This window comes from Musca domestica, unplaced genomic scaffold, assembly GCF_030504385.1.
Source record: "Musca domestica strain aabys unplaced genomic scaffold, Musca_domestica.polishedcontigs.V.1.1 43, whole genome shotgun sequence".
Taxonomy (NCBI): domain Eukaryota; kingdom Metazoa; phylum Arthropoda; class Insecta; order Diptera; family Muscidae; genus Musca; species Musca domestica.
In genome coordinates, this window is record NW_026712332.1 from 3068985 (window position 1) to 3093603 (window position 24619).

The 24619-nt window shown below is 35.8% G+C and overlaps 1 protein-coding gene across 5 annotated transcripts in view; it reads right to left on the reverse strand.

The window, feature by feature from the left end:
- The window catches only part of LOC131804414 (uncharacterized), a 286632-nt gene that overhangs the window by 124687 nt on the left and 137326 nt on the right, over positions 1–24619 (reverse strand). The window lies entirely within an intron of this gene.

Genomic DNA, 24619 nt, shown 5'->3' on the forward strand with positions numbered 1-24619 from the left:
CTACAAAAAATCACAAAGTTCAGAGCACACCACGCGCACACCATTCATCCACCCTACACGCTCGCTTGTTCTATAAATATTAATTTGCTTTAATTTAAGGCAATTGTAGGCGAAGCAAGAAGATGTCTTGTCGCGCAACTACAGCTGCTCGTTGTTGAGCTGCACTGACTACAACTATGGTTCGCACCATCATGCGCCGGACAATATTAATACTTATATATTGAATGACCCGCCTCGTCTATCGGTCCTTGGTAAGTGCAATTTCGAAATTGATGTACGTCGAGAGTAATAAACTCGAAAGTTTACAATTGACCGGCCCAACGAGCGAGCGGGCGAACGATCCGTTGTAATATTCAGTCATAAAAGCGATGCACTCGTAAAATACGTAACTATGGCCATAAAAAACGGTGCCGGGCCGCAAACAACGACAGATAATAAAGTTTCCCTTCAATGAGGACTTTATTGCCATTATGAGTGTTTGATGTTGTATTGTTGCGACTGACAGGTGAAAGGAGCGGTCGACCATGTTGCAGATAACTAAATATCGTCAACATGGGGAACTTTATTAAATTGATTGCTGTTGTTGTCGATGTTGGGGAAGTGAAATAATTGTTTAAAACATCATAAACTTGTTACACACAATCGAGGTATGAAGTAACCTAACTCTCCCAGTAAGGGGAGATACATTTGTATTCCCAATAAATATTAGTTTTTTGGTTTTAATATTAAAATTTACGATAATTGTTTGAATCGCAGTATTTGTTTATTAAAAAAATGTTTTGATTTCACATTAATCAATGTTGTTGTTTTCCGCCTTTTATCCGCATAATTAATATCTGTACATAAATGATTTGTTAGTAGAGTAAATATTATACGAAGGTATCAGTTTCGATTTTTTTCATATCCCAACGCTATGAAATTAATAATGTTTAACGAGCATAGGATATATTTGCCAAGCAAAGAGATCAATTTTACATCGTTCAAAAAAATGCAATAATTAATTTCATTAAAAAAAGCACAACCATTAATGGTTAAAATGAAAACATATAAAATATGAAAAAAAATGTTTACATTGGGTTGGGTTGATTTTTGTGATAGGAGAACTACAGCGATCAAAATCAAGCTATAACATTTAAATTAAATTTCGTGCATTAAATACATTTTTAGGAAATGTACATGGTACACAGGAACAATTTGGAACCTACATGAGTCTAAGAATAGCCGAAGAAATCAACAAATGCGGAACAGACTGTTAGGGTCCGAAGTACAAACCTGTGAGTTCTAGTTAGAGTTATATGCGCTATAGCAAAAAGTGGACCCAAATATTCAATGTTCTGCCAACAAAGCTAGAACCCATTATAAACTACAAATACCAACTTTTAGACAAATCCGTGGAAAACTGTGGCAAAAACCATCAAAATACCTAATATCGGGAGATACCGTTATATGGGGCTATACAAAAACATGGACCTATACGTATAATGTTTCACCACCAGAGCTAGAACCCATTACGACCTACAAATACCAATTTGTAGACAAATCCATAGAAAAATGTGACAGAAATCATGAAAATATCGAATATCGGAAGGTACCGTCATATGGCGGCTATACCAAAACGTGGACCGATATATCTCATTTTCAATACTAACCATCCCAGACACAATACCAATTGCTCTGCCAAATTTATACGTTTTATAACTGCTGGTCGAATATCCAATAAAACAATAAAACCAAATTTCCCAGCAGAGGCAGCGGGATAAGCGATTAAGCGAGATGAGCTCCGGCGTGCCAAACCTACTGATCCCAGAGTCAGTGAACTGACAGTGGAAGTCAACAGATTGGTCAGAAGTACAAGCGGAAAAAGTAGCTACACCATCTAAATTGTTGCAGCATTGGAAGCGATATAAGTATACTGCGATGTTACGAATGTCATCCGAAAGGTTGAGTCATCCAAAGCAAGATGGAATCTCAATTGTAACGTTGAAACAACAGTCGAGTATCTTACTAAAGTCCTTAACCTGTCGTTAGCCACCTATCCGGAAGCCTGGAAGATAGGCCGGGTGGTCCTGCTATTGAAGCCAGGCAAAGATACCAGTAAAGGGGAATCATACAGGCCAATTTCGCTTTTGTTGTCAGTACTAGGGGCTTTACTTCTCCCCAACATCAGAGGAAGTTATCCAGTTGTCAACCATCGATATGGTTTCCGTCCACAATACTCTACTACAACGGCATTGCAGCTGTACAGAACAGGCAGCCATAGAACAGTAATATTGACTATTGACTTATCAAAGGCATATGATACTGTCAATCATTCCACGCTATTCGATGACATTGAAAACACGACCATCCGGCCGAGTTTGAAATGTTGGATAGTCAATTATATCCGGGATATTCCGGAGTCCAAGCCTCGTAAATTGAAACAGAAATCTCTCCAAGGTGGGGTAATATCTCCGAAACTGTTTAGCCCCTATCTTTTCGGAATTCCGCGCCCTGCAGACGCACTAAGATCGTTACCTATGCGGATCAATGTACTATCATGGCGTCAGGTCCAACCGTTGAAGACATATCTCGTGGAGCTTGCCGCCTTCTTTCATGCGAGGAATATGAAAATATCCGCCACCAAATCAACGGGACATGAAATTCCGACCACTAATTACCCCAAAATCCTTGGGGTTACATTCTACAGCAAATTCAAATCGCTCGCGAAAACTGCAACTATCCGCGGTAAGTTGAAAAGTAGGAGCAAGGTCCTCATGGCCCTAACCAGCTGCACTTGGGGCGCAGATAAAGAGATTTTCATGATCTCTTATTAAGCGATTCCGACTTATCTGTGGTTAGCTATGCGGCTACAGTGTAGACTGTGAATACGAGTGCAACACAATGGAAAAGTATTCAGATATGCCAGAATCGCGCACTGAGAGCTACACCCTGTTGCCTTCTCATGACTCCAGTGAACCATTTACATGAGTAGATCACATATGCTTCATCAAGCATATGCTTTAGTTGCTGTAACTGCTCAGGTGTGACCGTGGGAGTTATTCTAACCATTACGTGGTGGACAGAACTCCCCCATGTGGTGGAAAGAACTCCTCAACGTCCAACGACACAATAGAGATCATTAAGATCAGGAAGTCAATCAGCCATATCAGTTAACTATTACAGTATTAATGTTATCCTCGAAGTTTACCGAAGAACATGGCCTGCGTGGATAAACTCAACTACGTTTCAATTCATATTGGTAAGATTTGTGGATCTTATATTCTTATATTTCATCAAGATTTGAGGATCTTATATTTCTAATTGTCCTGTCAAACCTACCCAACTCTCTCCAAAGGATCTTTGGTAAAAGCCCATAAGAGTGGCTAATTTCCTAAGCCTGGACATTGAAGCAGAACCGGATTAGCAGTCCATAAACAGCAACATATGTTACGAGACGTTAAGTGGCTTATCAAGCATATTTGGTGTGAATGATGGATTATAAGGCCGTTCTTTACAAAGTTAGTGCGATTAAGCATAAGCGATCTAAACGCCAGAACAATCCTGATTCAACTATATTGCTCTCAGGGCATAAACCTGTCATTGTGCTTCTTTAGAAGAAAGTTCTTTTGCCGACAAACTTTTCGTGTTTTCCTCTTTTGATGTTTATTTGCCGAGCAGATTGGAACTTAGGTTTTGAAATACGACGCTGACAGTCATTACATGGTAATGTAAAAATAAGTTATTTTGGCTTGTAAATGTAATAGTACTTCTCAGTTTTTAACTCTCTGCTACTGCAGAATGTAGCATTGATTTATTTGGCTCATTGAGCTTCCGTGTGTTTGCTGGGTTAGATTAAATTAACTCAAATCAAAAGAAAAAGAAAATAAAACTTAATTCCGATTTTGCTTGATTTCCTTTCCAAGTATTGTTTACAAATAAATATAACAATATCCATAGCTACAAAAATGATTGTGTATTGGAGTCCATAAAAGTGGCGTTCGTTGATGTGGGTCCGCCTCTCATATGTACTCTCCAATTAAGGCCAATTGACCCAAAGGCAACGAATAAAAAGAAGATGTTTACCATAAAACATTTCATGTTATGGCTGGCTGGCTGGTTGGCCGGCCGGCTGGTACTGCCTCTCCCTCAATGCCTATCTATGCTATGCCAATACTATTGTTGTTATTGTCGTCGTTGTAACTCTATTGACCTTTTATGTTTGTTAGTCATCATCATCGAATATCGTCATGTATCTAGCCTTTATTACAGTTATGGTACAGCCTCTCCACGTTCTCTCTGGCCAATATAGGAATTTGACCTAAGCGTGGAGGTTAAGACCATTTCATAATCAATTTGTCGATGACTTTGTTCCATTTTTGTGTCTTATTTCTACAGGCATGAGATTCATTCTGACATGAAAAACCTAAACTATTATATTGTCGCATAGGTTGGTGGTACTGAAAAACTGAAAAAAGCAACGAATGGAAATTGGAGAAAATAAAAATTGAAACAAACAGAAAGTTACAAATTATAATTTCAGTTTTTTTTTCAACTACTAACTCTGTTAAATGGTGTTAAATAATTGTTTACATTTTGTTGCTTTTTCTTTTGTTTTTGTTCATTGTTGTCTGCAGAGCACAACAAAACTCGTTGCAAATCAATGAGCCCTAACGATAGAATGAGTCTACAAACGAATGAACGATAAATGTAACTAAAAACAAGGGAGCAGCAACCAACAAAAAATGCAATGAAATGTGCAAACTACTAAAAAGAACGATAGTCATTGAAATGTATGTGTGTGTGTGTGTATTGGAACATTAATGATAAATGGATTCGAAATCCGAAATCAATAAATGCTGAAAACAAAGAATAAGCCATGACACGAAATGCACACAGAAATACACATAAGCACATTCGTAACAAAAAAAAAATCAATATTACTGTGAGTGGCATAAAGGGTTGATCTGGCTGAGAAGACTTGTTGCCTGGTTTGTGTGGTCAAGTGCATTTTTGAACAAGTTAAAAGTATCAGTCGATTTTGCCGACAGATGGATACCCTCAGCCAGTGTTCGTTTATTTAAATATATTTTGACTTGTGTTATAATTATTCAAACTGTTGACCCTACATGGGGATGGTTCAAAAGAAGTGGGCCAATGTTGTCCATTTTGTAGCTGACCTAAGGCTGATAAAAATATTACAACGTACCAAATTTGGATTATATCGACTATTTCCTACACTTTATGTGAAATATATGATAATGTTTGGAAAATCTTAACATATGCGTGAATTATTAGATATGGTGGAAGTATTCCACTTCGTCTAATACTGATCAAAATATTGGGATATGCAAAAAGAAAATCGAAAATATATTTCAAAGGTACCAGAAGAAATTGTTCGATAAATTTCCTATTCTGATTAAGAGAAAAATTATTCAAAATTTTGAAGTTATTTGAAGGAAGTGCCAGAAGGAGAGGGTCAATATTTACAACCTCGCATTGCTTTAATAAAGATATTGAGATGTATGAAATTTGAAATGAATTGGATGCCTATTTCGCATCCATCTTGACACCAGATATTCTTGGTTATTCAAAATTTTAACCTGTTGTGCGGGAGGTACCAGAAGTAGATACTATCCTTTCATCATACCAGATCTTGTGTCTTAGATATATTGAGATGTGCGAAATCTGGAAAGTTAGCTCATAATTGGATGATCCTTTCTTATCATATAAGGTAAATTATTCTTTGTGAAAATGTTGACCTTTTTTGGTAGTGGTACTAAAGGAAGTTAACCGATATTGTCCATTTTCGAACTCCATCTAAGTTTGATAATAATATTACGATGTACCAAGTTGGTTCGGATACTCCCTTCGAGATACTCTCCAAATGGGCGAAACGTATTTGATCTAAAGAGACTTAGGGCCTAAAGCCGTTATTTCGATGAGGCACGTTTTGGCCGTATCAATTGATATATCCCCTCTGTAGCCATATGACTGAGGGTATAAAAATTAGCATTCCCTTCAAATGTTTTAGTTCGATATGGGTTATGTAAGAGGTTTTTTGTCGTTGGATTATCTTTAATAAATACACCACATAAATAAAGCCGAGATCGGGAGAAAGAATATGGTCAGCTTCCACTTCATATATGTCAAAATTATATCGATTTGAGTTGGGACGAGACATGAAAATAGAATCAATAAGGGTGTGTATCAGCATGGACGTATCCATAAACAAGTATATTTACCGAATAAATAAAGATTACTATAAAAGCTTTAACCTACACATTAGTTGGCAGATTGTCAAGCGGACATTGAAGCACGCGCCTCCACCATGTGAAGATTTTAATTATTGTGACATCAGTTGTCTTAAAATCGCAAAAATTTGGGACATGATTAGAGACTCAAAATGTGACCAGGCCTCAAAAATACTTAAATATGGCCGATGCCACTATATAAGCCAGAAATCTTCAAAATATCCAAAATCGAAAGTTTTAGTTAAATGAACTATAGAACATATTGGGTCTGTATAAAAACGTCTTACCAGGAGAAAATTGGCCAAATAAGATCCAGAAATATCAAATTACAGGTGATTAGGTCGAAAATTGAGACAGAAATCTTCACAACACTGAAAACAACGAGAAATACTTATGTGGGAGCCATAACAAATAGCGGAGCTGTATCGAAACATTTTTGTAACCAAAACACGTGTCTGACGTATTTAACTGTTATTTAGTAGGAAATTGTGGCAAGAAACACGAAAATATTAAAACTCAGGTAATAGCGTCATATGATAGCTATAGCAAATATTTGACACATAGTGAGACTTTATGCGGTTTAAAACCGGACCTATAAAGAAATTGCAGCTTAGTCAGCTCAAAACTGAAACTCGCGAACTCCAAAACACGGAAAATCGAGAACTTCATTGTTATAGGAACTATTCCATAAAAGTAATAAAAAACATTTGGTATTATGTGAACGTAGAGATTTAAAATTTTGACATTTGCTTTAAGAATTAAGCTAGGGAAGTAGTATTGATAAAATGAGGTGGGTTTTTGAAATGTGTACTTAGATAAAGAACTGTACTGAGTGGAACTAAATTTGCTGTTGGAGGAAGAGATAGCTTCTGTAATTTGAAATTTGGTATTAGGGTCATCTTTTACGGAAAATAGTAAATGGTATTAAACTTGGTATTTGGGAAAGAGATAGGGCTGGATATCTGAAATTTGGAATGACGGTCTTTGATGTTGTGTAGGTTGGACGAACCAAAGGTTTTTTGGAAATCCGAAAAATAAGTGCAAGTACTAAAATACTCTGAATTTGGTACCATTTGAAATTATGAGAACAGTGCGGGTTGGTAGGGTTAAAATAAAGTGGAGGTTATTCTGTAAATTTGTACTATACAATGACCAAAATAGTACTAAATGGTACGACCTTTGGATGAACGGACAGTACTTAAATTTGCCATTGGGGACCATGTTTGCGTGTAGGATGGATATTTTGGTGTTGGTTTTGGAAATACGTTCTAAAAGAGTAAGAAAAGTACTACATTTACTATTTATGGAAAATATAGAGCTGGGAATCTGGAGTTTGAAATTATGTGAATGGACAGAGGCAAATCTTCAAATTTTATATGGGAATCAAGTTCAAAAAGTAGGGTTTTGGAAATGGGTACTAAGTGTAAGATATATACCAAATGGTACTAAATTTGGTACAATATTGGGATCACTGTGACAGTGTAGCTTTTATATTAGGAGGTCGTTCTATAACGTGCACGAAAAATACTTAATGGTAATATGTATCGTATATAGAATCAAAAAGAGGTGGAACGATAAATTTTGGTATTATTTTTGGTATTTGGTTGGTACAGAAAATGAGGCATATCGGTCTACGTTTTCCAATAGCGCCTATATAACTGTACCTCCCGATAATCAATATGTTGATGATGTAGACCCATTTTCCAAGAAATTGTTTCAAATTTGGTATTGGTAATTTGGTAAAGAGTTTTGCATTCTGCGGCTGAGCGTTGTCTTTATAGGTCCACGTTTTACTATAGCACCCATATAACGGTAACTTTGTATATTCGGCATTTTGATTCAGGTATTAGTGATTCATGATGGATTCTAGCTCCGGGGGGAAAGGTGTCTCCCGATATTCAGTATTTTCATGATTTTAGCCCCATTTCCCACGGTTTCCAAAGTATTTCTATAGTGGAACCCACAGATATTCGGTATTTTCAATCACACTAGTATTTTCAGATTTAAGTGAAATACGTTCAAATCCAGATACTTTACTTGAATATGTGTTTTTTCCTAATGGTGAGGGGTATTAGAAATTCGGCCCGGCCGAACTATCAATTCATACGATTTTGTATTCATATAACTTTGTATATACGTATGAATTTATAATATGTAAGATAACCATTTTCGTCGTATTAGTCGTTTATAACTTTAAATTAAGAAATAGCATAATTTTATTATTATATTTGGGTAAAAAAACTACATAAATTAATACAATTTATATTTCCCCGTACGTAGAGGGCATTAGCAAGCTATTATGTATAATCGAATGTTTGGAGTAATATACAAACTCTGTATGAAAAAATAAAATTCAATCTAGTAACAGGTAAGAAGGGCCATTTCAAATGTCACAACAGGACAGTGCTAGATCGGTATAAGAACTCTACATTCGTCCTCTGTCTCGCTAAACCAAATATTTCTCCATTTTTTCTATCCTTAAAGAGATGGGGTGATCCCAAGGGAAAATCTTGTGTAGAAGAAGATGGAAACCGTGAACCCTCTGCTACATGGAAAGTTTGTAGACATTTTGACGGATACCTTTTATTGAGAAATGAAAAAGCCAACAATATGACCAACATTCACATTTCAATGCCATTGCTGCAACCCAGGCGGAATTGCAGTACCCCCTCTCTCTCTCTCTCACCCTCCGACATTTGTCTCAGTTCGGTGGCCTGGAGGGAAAACTAAAATAGAAAAGAAAACAAAGTACAATTATGCATGCAATTTTGTTATTAGAAAAAATTGTTGTTGCAGCCAAACATCAGTTAAATAATATAAACGCTTGCTGTGAACACACAAACACATATTTGTTCATTGGTGTAATCAGAAATTAATTTCCAACGAACAAAATATGACATGTTTAGCCGTGACGTCTAAAAGGATGCAGTTGTTGTGACTCTATGTCTACAGCTACGATTTCATTACATATGTGAAAATAGGTTATATTCAATTGATGATTGTCGATTGCAGGAAGAGATTTAGAAAGTAAAACAAAAAAGTAGAAAACCAATCGAAATAATGAATAACACAACAAAATGTAATAGCTAATACCTCACGTTTACTTATACCATAGAAAAGCAATAATTCAAAATAAGCAACAAACTTTACAATGAGTATTTTGAAATTGTAACCCAAGCATTGTAACCACGTCCCACTGTAGTAGGTGCCACCATGCGAAAAAAAGGTTCAAAAGAAAACTTTTGATTGTTGTTATTTGAATGCAATAATTTCTCCAAGGATTTACAACGTCCTTGCTGCCTTACCAAAATAATTGCACTAAATTTGTAGCAATTGCGATATCAAATATTGATAATAACGAAAATTGATGTTTTTGTTAGAAAAGCGCAATTATTACTTTTTCGTGTAACAGCGCCATCCATATTTTGTTTGAACAAATGCAGTTGCCCCTTGCCCCCACCTCCTGCAAGACGTGATCAAATTGAAATTCGTTTCAATCTTAATAACATATTCGAACGAAGCCAGCACACCAACCAATAACCTCAAAGACATCCTTAAACACGAAATACGTTTCTTATCGCCACAAAGTGTAAGAAAGTGCAGCGTTCATACCCCGCTCTCCTAAAGTGACTCCCTGCAGAAAAATGGAGCTTTAAAGAAACCCAAGTATCCCACATTTCACCGCTTTAAACTCCAGAGCAGTCGTGTGCTGTTGCTGGAAAGGAAGTTGAAAAAATTAGTTGTGCCATAAACGTTAAAGGTAACCACGGCTATGCATCAGCTAGCAATAAAGTGTTGCTAAAGCATTCACGTTAATGGAAGTATGAAGTCTCTCCCTTACTTGCTCTTTGTCTGTCATAAATGTGTGGCAATGTAAGATATGTTGCAAGTGTGATGTGCGTGTGTGTGTGTTGCATTCATTTTGCATGCATCATGTCTGCATTTATAGGTTGCATGAAGAATACACCACCCCTCATCGTGGAATGAAACCATGCTAACTTTTAATCTTTTGTCCATTCTATTTAAATGCACATGTGTGTGTGTACGCACACACCCCCACACACTCATGCATACATGTTAAAGGATATAAATAATTAAGTGCGATTTAATGGATAAAAACTAGGTGTGTTTTAGAAACAAGCAATTTGTCACCAAAGTGTAGGACAAACTGTTTTATGACACCTGAATAAGTAATCCAACACTTGGTTTTCCAAGCCACCCCCCATTACCATTTGGGATTATCTTCTCAAGCTCATGAGTTGGGCTAATATAGTCGGTGAAATGGGAAGAATATCTATTTGATATTGGGAAATATATAATGTGATATTTTTATGTTTATGCAATTTGAATATGTATTTCATATTTAATTTTCGAATTGCGAATTGTTAAAAGTTTTTTCGGTGACGGGTTGAACTCATAGAAATTCTACGTTTTTATCTTTGACGTATATTCTGTACAAATACTTTGGGTTGAGTAGTACAATATTGCATTTCTCTTTAACGGCATCTTTATTGCTTTTCGGAAGATTACAGAAATTCACTGGAATCCGACAGTGTCTAGCGTTATGTGGGAACTATTCCAAATATTCTGTGAAGATTTTTACGCTCATTTTGATTTATAATTAGAAAAGTGAAGAAGTTGCACTTTGACAAACGTGTTTAGGACTTTAAAAAAGAATATATATATATATATAGGATTCTCCTGAGGAGTAAGTAAGCAGCAGAAAGACTTATTCAGTAGATGACCAACAATATGGGTTCCATCAGCTGCATAGAAACGCAACAGCTTTCCAATTTATATCCCCACATATTGACCCTAGACTGTCGGGGATACCGAGAACTCCAACCAGGTTTAAACTTTGGTTTGGTTGTCGAATCGATCATAGCGTCGAACTACTATCTTGCAGGACATGTGTGCAGATTTGAACTCCTATTTTTTTAGGATATGTGTGCAGAGTTGAACTCCTCCAGAAGAAAACCAGTAAGGGAGGATCAAAAGTCGGGCGGAGCCTACTATATGATACCCTACGCCACTATGCGTATTTATTATAGCTCCAGTAACAAAAAAAATATATTGGGAATTTAAGTGAAGTAGATCATACCAACTATAAAATTGCTGTATAGAGCATGATATGACTTCGATATAACCCTTATCGATATAACCCTTATATTAAAAAATGTTTATTGAAGCAATAAATAAACCGGGCCGAGTTTCACCGAATAGTAAAATTCGGTTGAATATGAAAAAATCTATTCAATTTATGCTGATATTACATGTATGATGAGCAATAACGTAAAATCGGGTGAAGATGTATATCGAGGCTCGAACAGAATCTGATGCCCGGTAATAAATATCATTGTTGAGGAGTACATATTAGCCAAGTGTCAGGACTTTAAAGCCAAATTGAATGAAGCATATTTACGGGAGCTATAGCTATATTTGCACCGATTTTCACCAAAATCTAGAGCGCTTGCTTTTAGGCTGAATTCCATCGGAGGCTTAGGCTTTGAACTAATATTAGCCATTTGGAACATGAATACCTGAAATCGTATAAAGATATATATGGGAGCTATATCCAAAACTGAACCGATCTCGACAAAATTGTAAACACTTATTTCTAAGCTGTATCTGGTACTAACGGATATTGTTGTGGAATGCACATGAGTAATGTAAGGGACATTAACATCAAATCGGATAAAGCATATATTTGGGAGCTATGGCCATATCTGAAACGAATTTAGTTGGTATTGCCAAAATCAGTTCATATGGGCTGATTTTAGCAATTTGGAGCAGAATAAACTCTATATCAGATAAAGATATATATGGGAGATATACCCTAATCTGATTCGATCTCAATAAAATTTGGAATACGTATTTTCGAGCAGTATCTGATTCCCGGTACCATATCATTCTTGTGGAGCGCAGAGCGCAGTGGAGCACGTGAGGGACTTAAACCGCAAATCGGATGAAACATATATATGGGTACTATAGCTATATCTGAATCGCTTTTCCTCAAACTTGGTTGTACTTGCTGCTAGACTGAATTTGGTCGAATGTGCCAAAATGCAGGTCATTTGGACCGATTTTGGCCATTTGGTGATATTGGCCGAAATCAGTTGAAAATATATAAGAGGGTAAAATTTTATGGGCCTACATCATTCCGTTCAGAAGCTGGAGCAACATGGATAAATCGTCATAGCATTTTATACTGCGTGGTGTTACAAAGGGAATGACAAACCTAATATACCCTCCATTGTATTGTGGAGAGCATAAAAAGAACTTTTTGAAATAAAGCCATTCATCTGACTTTCTTACAGATCTCAAATTATTAGAAAGAATCGTATATAAGATGATCCTTGAGAAAACTATTTCAACATTCCTACCGCACCGACTGTAGAATAATATCATCATCCTTTCGGAATTGGGTGTGTAAATGAGTGAAGAAAAACTTTAGATAATACCTTTTTCACAAACCCTGTGGCATTAATGTTGCTGCAGTGCATGTGCGTGGGTGTGTGTGTCGGTGTTCAAGCAATTTGAATGTTTGCGGATTAGATCAACCACATGAAGACACACACACACACACACGCACACCAACACTTGATGATATGAACAGCATTTTTAAAAACAAAAGTATTCTGTCCATGTGTTAGTAGACGATTACAGCTACGTGTCTCATAAAAAGGTGTATTTATGGCATTTTTATAGTCAACAAACATTTGCTTAACCATAGTATCTAACTATAATTTAGAAAAAAGCGTGTGTGAGTGTGTTACATATGTATGTGTCAGCAATAACAACAACAGCAACAAACACATGATTGTTATGCAAAAAAAAAAAAACACACACACAGAGGAAACGACCATTAAAACTACAGACAAACTACAAATATATAAATATTCACGGAGCCAAATTCATACACCAACACACACTGTGTGAGTGGGTGTGTGTGCGTGTAAATATTTATGTTCTATTGCTACAATTCGTAACAAACTTATCTAAAATTCCTAGATCTTCCTTTTTTTAAAGACTCACGTTTGGTCTGGTCATAACAATAGGGGAAAAACACACATTGAACCCAAAGGCAAAAAGCCGACGACGTCGCTGCCAACGAGGTGTTGATGGGGGCGGTATTGAGCAGCGCACACATTTTCGAGTTATATTTTAAGGAGCAATGCTGTAGAGCAAAAAAAAAAAAAAAACAAAAATCACACCTGTGTGTGTCGGCGTATGTTGCTTCATTATAACAATTTGCTGTTGCTAATTTTGTTGTGTTTGTTTTTAGGATATATCCCCACGAATATAGAAGCGCACACTCACACATCCTTATGAATAACAAATACACACACACACACACCTCGAAATTGAGGTCATTCGTTGTTGTAGGTATTCTAGCGAGAGTTTCTATGTACGTATATATGTACATATGTAAGAATAGACTGTATATGTATATAATAATTTTCACACGTTGTAATTAAAGATAAACTGTACGTTCCACTTGAGCGTTTATTTGCAATACACTTACACCGGGTGCATCATTGGTGTACGCGTGTGTGTGAGTGTGTTTGTCCTGCCAAATACAAAAACTAGGTTGTCCAAGCAGAAAAACTTGGCAAATACGAAATGCACTTCAAAACTATTTCTTGAATTAAAAACGTCTATGAGATGTTATTTACATCTGGACATTTTATCAAGGTTTAGACATATTTTAAAATAAGAAATTTGGATCAGCAAGAATATGTCTATCCACGAAGAAATCAAAACATTAAGCTTCAGTCAAATAGCCTTCGAAATATCGAAACTCAGGGATCTATCCTTATATGGGTGCTTTTCCAAGAAGTGGACCAACAAGACCCATTTTCTGTACCAATAATTTTGGATGTAATCGAAAGACGTCTATAAAATATTATAACTCTATCCTTGTAAGTACTATGAGGTCCACTTGGCATTTCCACAGCCCTGACTGGCTATTGTATAGTGAAATTATAAGAAATTTGCAGTTTTTATTAATAAAGACTTATAATATTTGGTCGTGGTACAAGATGGCCCAAAAGTAATCCTCCTATCAGAAAATGCAATAATTTCTACGATTGGCCCCTAATGTCAGTTCTGTTTTGACATTTTTGTAGTAAACACATGCGAAATACACATTAATAAACAATGTTACGCTACACTGCTTCAGAACGCGGAATATTGGTGACTATTGGCACAACATGAATTTTATCGCAGATTTCCTGGGCGTCCCACGCCTTCAGGTGAAGCACTGCGACGTTTAGCCGCTCACCTCGAAGAGACTGGCACAACAAAAGATGCTGAATGGCGTGAAAGACCCCGTAGTATCCGTTCTGCGGAGAACATTTCTGCTGTAGCAGAGGATGTCATGAATTTCGTCGCAGATTTCCTGGCCGTCCAACGCTTTCTGGTGAAGCACTGCGACGTTTAGCCGCTCGCCTCGAAGAGACTGGCACAACAAAAGATGCTGCCAGGCGTGAGAGACCCCGGAGTCTTCGTTCTGAAGAGAACATTGCTGCTGTAGCAGAGGATGTCATGGAAGCGTCATCGAAATCAACAGAACGACGTGCCACGCAAATGAGTATCAGTCGACGATCTTTACAGCGAACTTTGAATTTTAAAGATGTTTTCTCAAATCTTGTACCAAAATTCGCTGTAAAGTTCAGATGGTGTATTAGTTGTTAGCTACTGACACCCAATCGGGTCTAACATTCGCTCAAACATGCTTAAAATAATCATGAGTGATGAGGCCAGTTTCCATCTTAGCGGATACGTAAATAAGCAAAAATTACACATCTGGGGCATTGAAAATCCGCGTGTAGCCAATACACATGCTCAAATTCAATGTATGGTATGCTAATTTTGCTGGGGAAGTCATCGGATCTTTTCAAGGATGTCGCTAGCCAAACGGTTGCGGTAAATGGTGAACGCTACAAAGCAATGATCAACGACTTCTCTTTGCTGCAACTTGATGACTTGGGATTGGAAAACATGTGGTTTCAACAGGACGGTGCAACAGCTCACACTGCACGTGCCACAATCGATATGCTGAGGGATGCATTTCCCAGGGCGCCTAATCTCCCGTTTTGGCGATTTGCTACGTCCAACAAGATCGCCAGATTTGACCGCTTCAGACTTCTTTTTGTGAGGTGGGTTTATGTCAAAAATCTCAGATTCTTTCAGCTCTTAAAAACAATATCTGTCAAGAACATGAGGACCTATCGCCGGAAGTTTTGGAAAATGCCATAAAAAAGGGCTCAAATGACAATAACTGTGGCAGCCGCCAATTTCATGCATCAGATTCTCGACTTGATGTAAAAAAAACTAAAAGACCAAATAAAAATTATCCACATGAATCAAAGTTTTTCATTCTTTTTTATTGCAAACTTCCTTACTTTGTGAGGAAAATTTTTTTCTTTGACGTCATCCTTCTAAAATGATGCTTTCTTGGAGATTTTTTCATAAACTCTTTACCCCTAAAATGTGTTTTTAATATATATGAATTCGTGGTGTTTAGGCAAGATTTACCCATTGACGTCTTCTAGGTTCTATATTTTATGACGAAAAATGTTGTAGAATATTTTGACTTTCTACGATCCCGTTTAATGGGAGTTTTTAACTATATGTTCAAAATAGGACAAAACTACCCAATTGAAACCCTGTCTGTTGAAACCAAGAAAGAGATTACAATTTTCATGATAAATTAATAAAATTTGGCATTGATATTTGAAGTACTCCCAAGAATACTAAATTGGGATATGGGTTGTCAGTACCTCCTCATTTTTGGTATTTCGAAGGTTATGGCCCCAATTTCCGGCCAAAGCGGCTATAATTTGATATTTGATGTTTTCGTTGGTTTTAATTTATTGGTATAGCCCCCATACAAGCCTATATTTAGATTGTAGGTGTTTCAAAGTATTTGGTTCCAGCCATAAACAAAAGCTATATTTTGAAGTTTCGGGTTCTAATTGGTTAGTTGAACTACTCCTAAGAAATTTATTTATATTTATTCGATTTTGAGGTCATCCAATCAGTAGGGAGTATAAATAGTTTAGCCAAACCGAATTTAATGTCTTTACTTTTTTTTTTTTTTTGATAATATTAAGTTTTGAGGTGGAGATCCAGAAATATTGAATCATGTTCCCTTCGAAAGTTCTCATATATATTTATATTATTATTTTATATTTTATTATATTATTTATTTTATTATTATTTTATTTATTTTATATTATATATGTATGTTATATTTTTAAACGTTCGGAACGCATATATAATATTGTACTACCCCACCTCGCTTCTTTCTATGAAGTTCTTAGCCGATTATTTATTTTTTTTTTTGCAAAATTGCGAGTCATCCTAATACACACACTCACACACCCTCATCTGTCTGATCCTATGTGTGCACTGCAAACGTTTTTGGTTCACCGCCACACGTATTTAATGGGTTATCGTAAGCAAACATAATTTCGGGTTGTACCTTGCCACAGTGATGTTTTGTTTGTGTTGTTGCTACTGCTGTTGTTAAAGAACTCCTTTTTTTCTTGTTTTGATGCCATGGCCCCTCAGCGGACAACTTCCGGGAGTAATTAAGTTTTCGCATGTTACTGAAAAATTTAAATGTATTTAGATGCAGATATTCTTCATTAGAAAACGAGGTTAGTACAGCCTTTTATCGTTCACCAGAAGCGAGGAAGAATGAAGTGGGTGATGGGGCGCGGGGGGAAATCACAATGGTGTATTTATACTAAAGGCCATAATAAAAGAAGAACAAAGAATAATTGCCGTCCAACAGGGAGAGTTAGTATAAAAATGTTGTGGTAGGAATTTAAATATTTTTGCCATTTCATAACAGAAAAAACACAATAATTTGTGTGGAAAAGGATTTTGAGTAAAGATGCGTGCAAAATTGGGAGTTTTTGGTAAATAAGTTTCAAAAAAAAAAAAAAAAAAAAAAAAAAAACTGGGAAGTTTTTTTATGAAGGTATTTAAGAGTGATTAATGCATAAAATCAATATGCATAAAACAATATTAAAAATAGTCATTCAAACTCTGAGTAATACACATATCTAATAAATATTATATTTCTAGAAATTGAATGAGCTGTTTTGAGCGCATTATTTTGTACATCCACATTCACATGTGTCATACACTCAGTTCCCGGGAAATATTTCCAATAAAGCTACCATTATCTGTGCTTACGACACGTTTCACAGAATTTTTAACAATTCGACTCATTTGTGTTTGCACCCACTCAACGAACGCAGCACAAAGACAATCTAATGACAAAAATTCGAGAAATGTAAGTAACTTTTGGGAGATTTTTATTTGTCTGTGCGAAGCTGGGAGGAATTTTTGATTTTTTCCGTTTCTTTTTACAGTACTTAAAATCCTCGTATTAGCTTCGAGTGTGCAAAATAGCAAAGTATATATTAGCTGAACCCAGCTATAAGCATATTTCACTCGATTTAATTTAACTTTAAAAGATTTATGGCGAAATTTGAAAAAAAAATATTGTCAAAGAAAAATTGGTTTAGCAAGTAAGACAGTATCAGATTTGAGAAATATCCTTAGCCTAAGACGTAACTTTAACTTGCTTGTATATATTATTTTTTTTCAAAATTTTGCCGTTTTGTCGTGGAATTATCACAAAATGTCAGATATATTGGGATACGTGAAGTTTAACGATGTTTGAATAATTTGTCAGAGTAATTGTTCAAAATTGTGACCGTTTGTTTGATTTGAGGTCCTTGAAGAAGTTGACCGATTGCACATGAATTAAGCGTAAAACAAATACCACGATGTGCGAAGATTGGATTACAACATTCAAACATTCATTTCGCTTCTAATATTTAAAAATGTTTAATTATTGTGAGATAGGTACAAGGAGAAACTGACCAATATGTTCACACTCGATCCTATATTTCAAGAGATATTGAGGAATAAAAATTATAAAGAAAATTTAACATTTTTGAAGAGTTGTTATCTTCAAAATGCCAACACTTTGAAAAAAAAAACAGGGATTGAACACATTTGAATCATCTAGACTCTCGATCAAGGAGTAGGGGAATTGTTTCAATTGTTTCAAAATTTTAACCCATTGAGGAGCAAACAAATCGAACTCTCCTATCCTCCAAAAGGAAATAGAGAGAAAGCGAGAGAGATAGTGAGAACATCAATCTATGCTTACCCTTCTAGTCCACACACAGAGTGAACCTCTTGGAAGTTAGCCTTTTTTGATCAATACTATTGAGTCAATAGCCATTTTGAACAAATGCACAGTGGTCGCTGCCATTGGCCAAAATTCAAAAAATGAAAATCAGATATTTATTTTCAAATGTGTACACATGAACTCTTAAGAGGTTAAGCTTTTTAGAAAACATAATAATCTTGGCTTCATTCTAACGGGACACTTCGAAAAGAGCATCAAAAAAGAGAAAATGTAGTTAGTTGCTTTTTTCAGTGGGATCAGCGAAAAAGTGGAGTAAAAATAGAACTGTATTACAAAATTAAATACATTTTAAAATGACAAATCTTGGCATAATTATTAAAAAGCAAGGTATTGACTTATTTTTAGTGCAGTAATTTGTGTGTTTAGTAGTTGTGTATAATATAGACGATGTAAGTGTTCTGAGTTGCCTTTAAGATTAATTTTGAAAATAAAATTGGATTTCAGTTAAAGTTTTAATTGTTTTCCCCCCTGAATCCTCCAATATGATTTTTTTCACGCCATTAGTAATGGTCCTAAGATTCTAGAAGTGCTAATTTAACTTTCAGATTTTGTCAGATTTGTATGTTATGCCCAATATACTGAAGTCACTTCGCGCCAATTTTGTCAGTTCTATAGCACCATAGAAATAGTGACATAGAATATGTTTTTGTTGTTTGGGATCGATAAGGATATAATTGAGGGGTATTCAATAATGTTGCCTGCATTATCTTCTGGGTATAATATTAATGTCGAAAAATTTAAGGCCTTTGCACTGGAAACGGCTAAAGAGTTAACAAATAGATTTCCATGGCACTATCTTCCACCCGCAGCTCATAAAATTTTAATACATGCACCCGACATTATAAATTTGTCATTGTATCGATTGGAGAATTATAGGAGGTGGCCGTGGGGTCTAGAAACAGAGATATAAGAAAATTTTCGACTAAATCATACCCGAAAAAATTCTCGTGTTTCAACAAACACAGATCTTATTAACTGTCTTCTTCTGAGCTCTGACCCTCAGAATAACACTGAAATTTATAAATATCCATTAGTAACTTTGATTTAATTTTATATTGAATTGTTTATTTTGTTTACAAAAAAATGTCTATTTTGTTTATAAAAAAATAATAAAATTTGGAATTGATTTGTATAAAAAACTTCTATTTTTGGAGGTACCTTTACAGGGGGACTCTACCAAATAATTTTCAGTAAGACTATTTTTTAGCTCTTTAGAACGTAAAATGTCAAATAACAGAACAATCTAGTGTAAAAATGTGAAAAAATTGGGCAAGTAACCCTTATTAGGGAGGTACGTTGTAAGGGGACCATGCCAAAACATGCATCGACCATATCCATTTTGTCACATTTTTTATTTTTATCCCAACAAGGTACCATAACCAAAGAATCATATTGATATCTGTACTGAAAGTATTTTTGGCCGCTGTTCCCATACGATCTCGACCTCTGTGAAATGTGTACCTTACGGTACACATGGTTAATATTTGACACACTTTTTACGTTTCAAAGGTATTATTTTCCATCTTTACACCAGGTCTTGTGTTAGTAGAAATATTGGGATGTGCCAAGTTTGAAAATAATCGGATTTTCATTTCGCGTTTTATGAACTTCGTCGTTATTCAAAATTTTGACCCTTCTGTGGGGAAGGTACCAGAAGGAGTGGACCGATATATTCCATCTTAATGTCAGGTCTTATAGAAATAATAAAAATAAATCTGAAGTCCTGAAACGGATTTTGTCCAAAGGTACCTAGTGTCTAACCCTTTATTTCGATGAGGCACGTTTTGGCCGTATCAAATGATATATACCGTCTGTAGCTATATGGCTGAGGGGTTTATGCTAATTTTTATGCTATGGAGGAGGAGTATATATGCCAGTCAATTATTGATATACACTCCTTAGGGACATATATTTTGTCATAATTATTTTATGGAAGTCATCAACATCACGGCATGATTTTGTATGCAATTCCATATTATTATCAAATCCACAACCTGGTGTTATTTTTTTAATGACGCCGTTTGACGGAATTTAAACAGTCTCTGAACTTTATAACTTAGACGAGCCAATATCGTTTCGTTGGCTGTACCGTTATTGCGACTTGAACTTCGTTCATTCACTGCATGCCACGTCAAACGGTTATGGCCAGCTTTGATTGCCCCAGCCTCCGAGGCAGTCACGACTTTTTGTCATGAAGTGCGTTTTATGTGAGTTTCGCTGGAATAGTTTTCATTTGATTCTTCTTCCTTTTCTTCGCCACTTGAGAGTTCGGCGTTAGTTTTTGCTACATACCTATATTTTATTTTTTCTTAAACGTTTGTGTTTTTCAAGAAGTTAGGTAGGTATATATTTTTGCTGGCGTTTGTTATTGCCGCTGCCAGCAGCTTCAGTAAAATACTTTCAAGTTGCATGGAAACGATTGTTCAAAGGAATCGTCGTGAATCGTGAGTACACCTTAAATGTGTGGGCAAAACTTTCAAAATTCATTAAAAGCAAAAAACAGAAGAAGAAGAAGAACACAGAGAAACTTTTCCCCATTTTCTTCGCCTAACATATTTGGAAGACATTTTCCAACAACACTTTTGGCAAACAAATGTCTTAGAAGGCGGACATCGAAGCACTCGGCAATAGTTCGCCCGGCTCCTTTCCCTCTCCCGGTTGGCAACATTATTTTATTGGAGGCACGGCAACCTAATGGAAAATTAGTGAACAACATTATGATTTCAAGGAAAGTAAGGCATAATTTCAGTGTTGAAGTGGCAGAGACGGCACAATGTTTCAGACAATCAACGGAAAATGGAATTTAGTTGGTAAGAAAGAGCTTGTATATGTAGGTATTTGGGCGTTTTTGAGTATGTGTATAAAGTGGTAAAGAGTTGCACTTGAAAATGTGGTCTAAGGGCCTTTAAAGTAAAACTTACGAAGTCTGATTTTCAATATAGTTATGAGGCTTACATGACTTAAAAATGCAGTTTTTATGACTTTATCGTGATCGAATTTTCTGAATTATACCTTTGACAAAATCTCATTGTGAAAATAGAAATCGATAAATATATTATATATTCACAAATTATATATGGGAACCTGTTTTCTATGCAGTTATAGAAAATGCACATGTGGATATGTTTTTTTTTTCTTACGAGTTTTTTTATACCCTCCACCATTCTATGAAGGGTATATTAACTTTGTCATTCCGTTTGTAACTCCTCGTTCTTAATAGAACAAAGTATATATATTCTGGATTAGCGTAAAATTCTAAGACGATCTAGCGATGTCCGTCGGTCTGTCTGTCCGTTAGAAGGCTAAAATTTTGCATGTATGCATAGTTTGCCAGTAGGCAGGCTAAGTTCGTAAATGGGTCATGTCGGTATATTTTTATTTTCATGATTTTAGCGACATTATTTACCAGAATTATTTACAATTTTGTATTTGAAGTTCGTAATGGGTACTACAGCATGTGACAAACATTTTTGTATGCTGGTCCAAGTCTTCGTATAGCCCCCATATAACGGTACATCCCGATATTCGGTATTTTGATGATTTCAGCAACATTATTCACCGGCATCGTTTCAAATTTCGAACCGGAAGATCTTATTGGGTACTACAACTTGTGGCAAAAAAAATCGTATACAGGCCCATATCTTTGTATAGCCTCCATATGACGGTACCTCCCGATACTCCATATTTTCATGATTTTTGCGATATTATTTACCGTAATTGTAAAAAAATTCGTATTTGAAGTTTGTAATGGGCACTACAGTCTTTGAAAGAAAATTGTCTATGCAAGTCCAGGTCTTCGTATAGTCACCATATAACGGTTTTCATTTAAGTAGTAGTTTTCGGAATTTTTTTTTGAATTTTTTCAATTTCCTTCGAAATGGTAGAGGGTGTATTCGGGCCGGCCGAATTTAGCGGTTTTTTGCTTGTTTTTTTTTAATATATTCCTATTTTTGAAAAATATCACAGTCATTATACAACCGCAAGTCAGGGCCTCATTTATTATACCCCCGCTTTAGTATTCCATAATCATATTTCAGTTTGTGATACTTATGTAAATTGTAGTGGCACTAAATTTTCTGAAGTTCAGGAGCCTTTTATTCCCGTTCACCATTTATGTATATACATATGCATGCATGTATGTGTGTATCCCTACAACGAGCTGGACCATTTTGTATTTATGCAATGCCTTAAAAATGTCAGATACAAACAAAGATTATACCAAAATATGCCAAGCAATGTGGAGGAAAGTGCTTTGGTATACGGGCCCACAGATGGAGAGGGGGAAGGCTTCGCAAGAAGACTAGCGACGTGGACTATTATCCACCAAAACATCTATCCGCCAGATAGGCTGTAATGAAAGCAACAAAGACGCGGTTGAAATGGATGGTTGGATGGATAGATGAATGAATGTACCAGACTAGCCGCAGCAACAGTAGCGGTAGCTCGGAAAGAGGGACACATAGAAACTGAAGCTTAGAACACAAAATACAGACTCAAGTATCATAGACTTTTAAGTGGCCCATTTGAACTTTGCTCTCTGAAGTGGCACACACAATTGCCTACGTCAGACACAGACAGAGCTACCTACCTACACATATCCAATTGCCAGGGCACACACACACAACTCATGTGAATAAATTACATGCACACCAACGTTGTAACGGTATTCAGTGTTTAGCGTTTTCTTTTATTTTTTTATTTATTTTTTTTCTTTGTTTGTTGGGTTCTGCCTCCAACGTTCTGCCAACCATTAGAACGATTACTTCAGGTATGGAGTCAAGTCGAATGAGTCGTTATGCCTGAAGGAAATAATTCGTATGAAAAATATTATATTGCTATTCATTTTCAAAAAAATGTGTTTTAAACAGCGAATTGTTTTGAGAACAATTATTTTGGTATTGTTAAATATTCGGGAGTATGTGGGAAAGAACTCGAATAATTTCCATGAAATCTCCAGGTAATTATCGTGCAATTTATTTCACTCAATCTAAAGCTTTGAAAGAAATTATTCTTAAATTTCGGTTTCCCACACCAAAGCATACACTCGGTTTGAAGCAAAATCTGAGAAAACATTTCGAAACATTTCTTTTTCGAAATAAATTGGTAAATTCTCTATTGTTTTAATCGTCTACGATAGCCTACGGCCAGTGCCAATTATATATGGTACCACAGGTCTACATCTTGCCTTAGACTGTCCAGTAAAAAATCCAATTATTTCATAATGGGTTCATTAAGTATATTTCGAATTTCCAACACACCAATTACAATAAAAATGTTTCAAATTACAAGCTATTTAAGTTCATTGATTGATTATGAATTTGATTTTAATGGCTAAAGCGGTCACAGCAATGGGTGGAGCAATATTGACCATCTCTTGTCTAACTTTCCACTGTCTCAGAGCTTATTCGGTGTGAACCTAACAAAGACAGTTGGTAATATTCACATGTAACCGCATGTAAGATCAATTTATTCGGACTGTCTACTAAGATTGGACAAAAAAGAAAAAATGTTGCGGTACGGGTAAGGAATCCTTTTGTCATCTATATCTTCGTAAACAGGCTCTGCCTCCGATGTTAAAAATCAACTCTATTCCACGCTTTTCTCCATCCTTTCTAGTCCTCTTCAAAGATCTATCACCTGTAATCTTTCACAACTATTTATTATTTCTTCCTTCTCTTTTTCATGCAGGATGACCAGAATGAATCGAAAAATCTCCGAGTAAGGTGGTTACAATTTCAATTGTAATTATACGTCCTTTAACCGAACCATCTCCTGTCTATATACGTTGTGCCAATTTTGAACTACATAGAATATAGGTGGTGGATTGCTAAATTTCAACTCGATACATATTACGAAACGGATTTCACTCAAAGAGACCTAGACTAAACCCCTTATTTTGGATAAGTGGAATCGTGTTGGAATAGTCCACAGAAATTGAAAAAAATATTTGGGGGATAATTTTCAAAAATTTATGTTAGCATATTAATACCTTAACACAATGACGTCTACTATTCGACACATCATAGAATTTTAATACTTTACTAATTTTCGCCTTCTTTATTTGCACAACATTTTTAGTACTTTTGGACTTGGTACTACTGTTTTGTACATTACTGGACTATTTAATGCCTTATGTGCACTTAGAAAA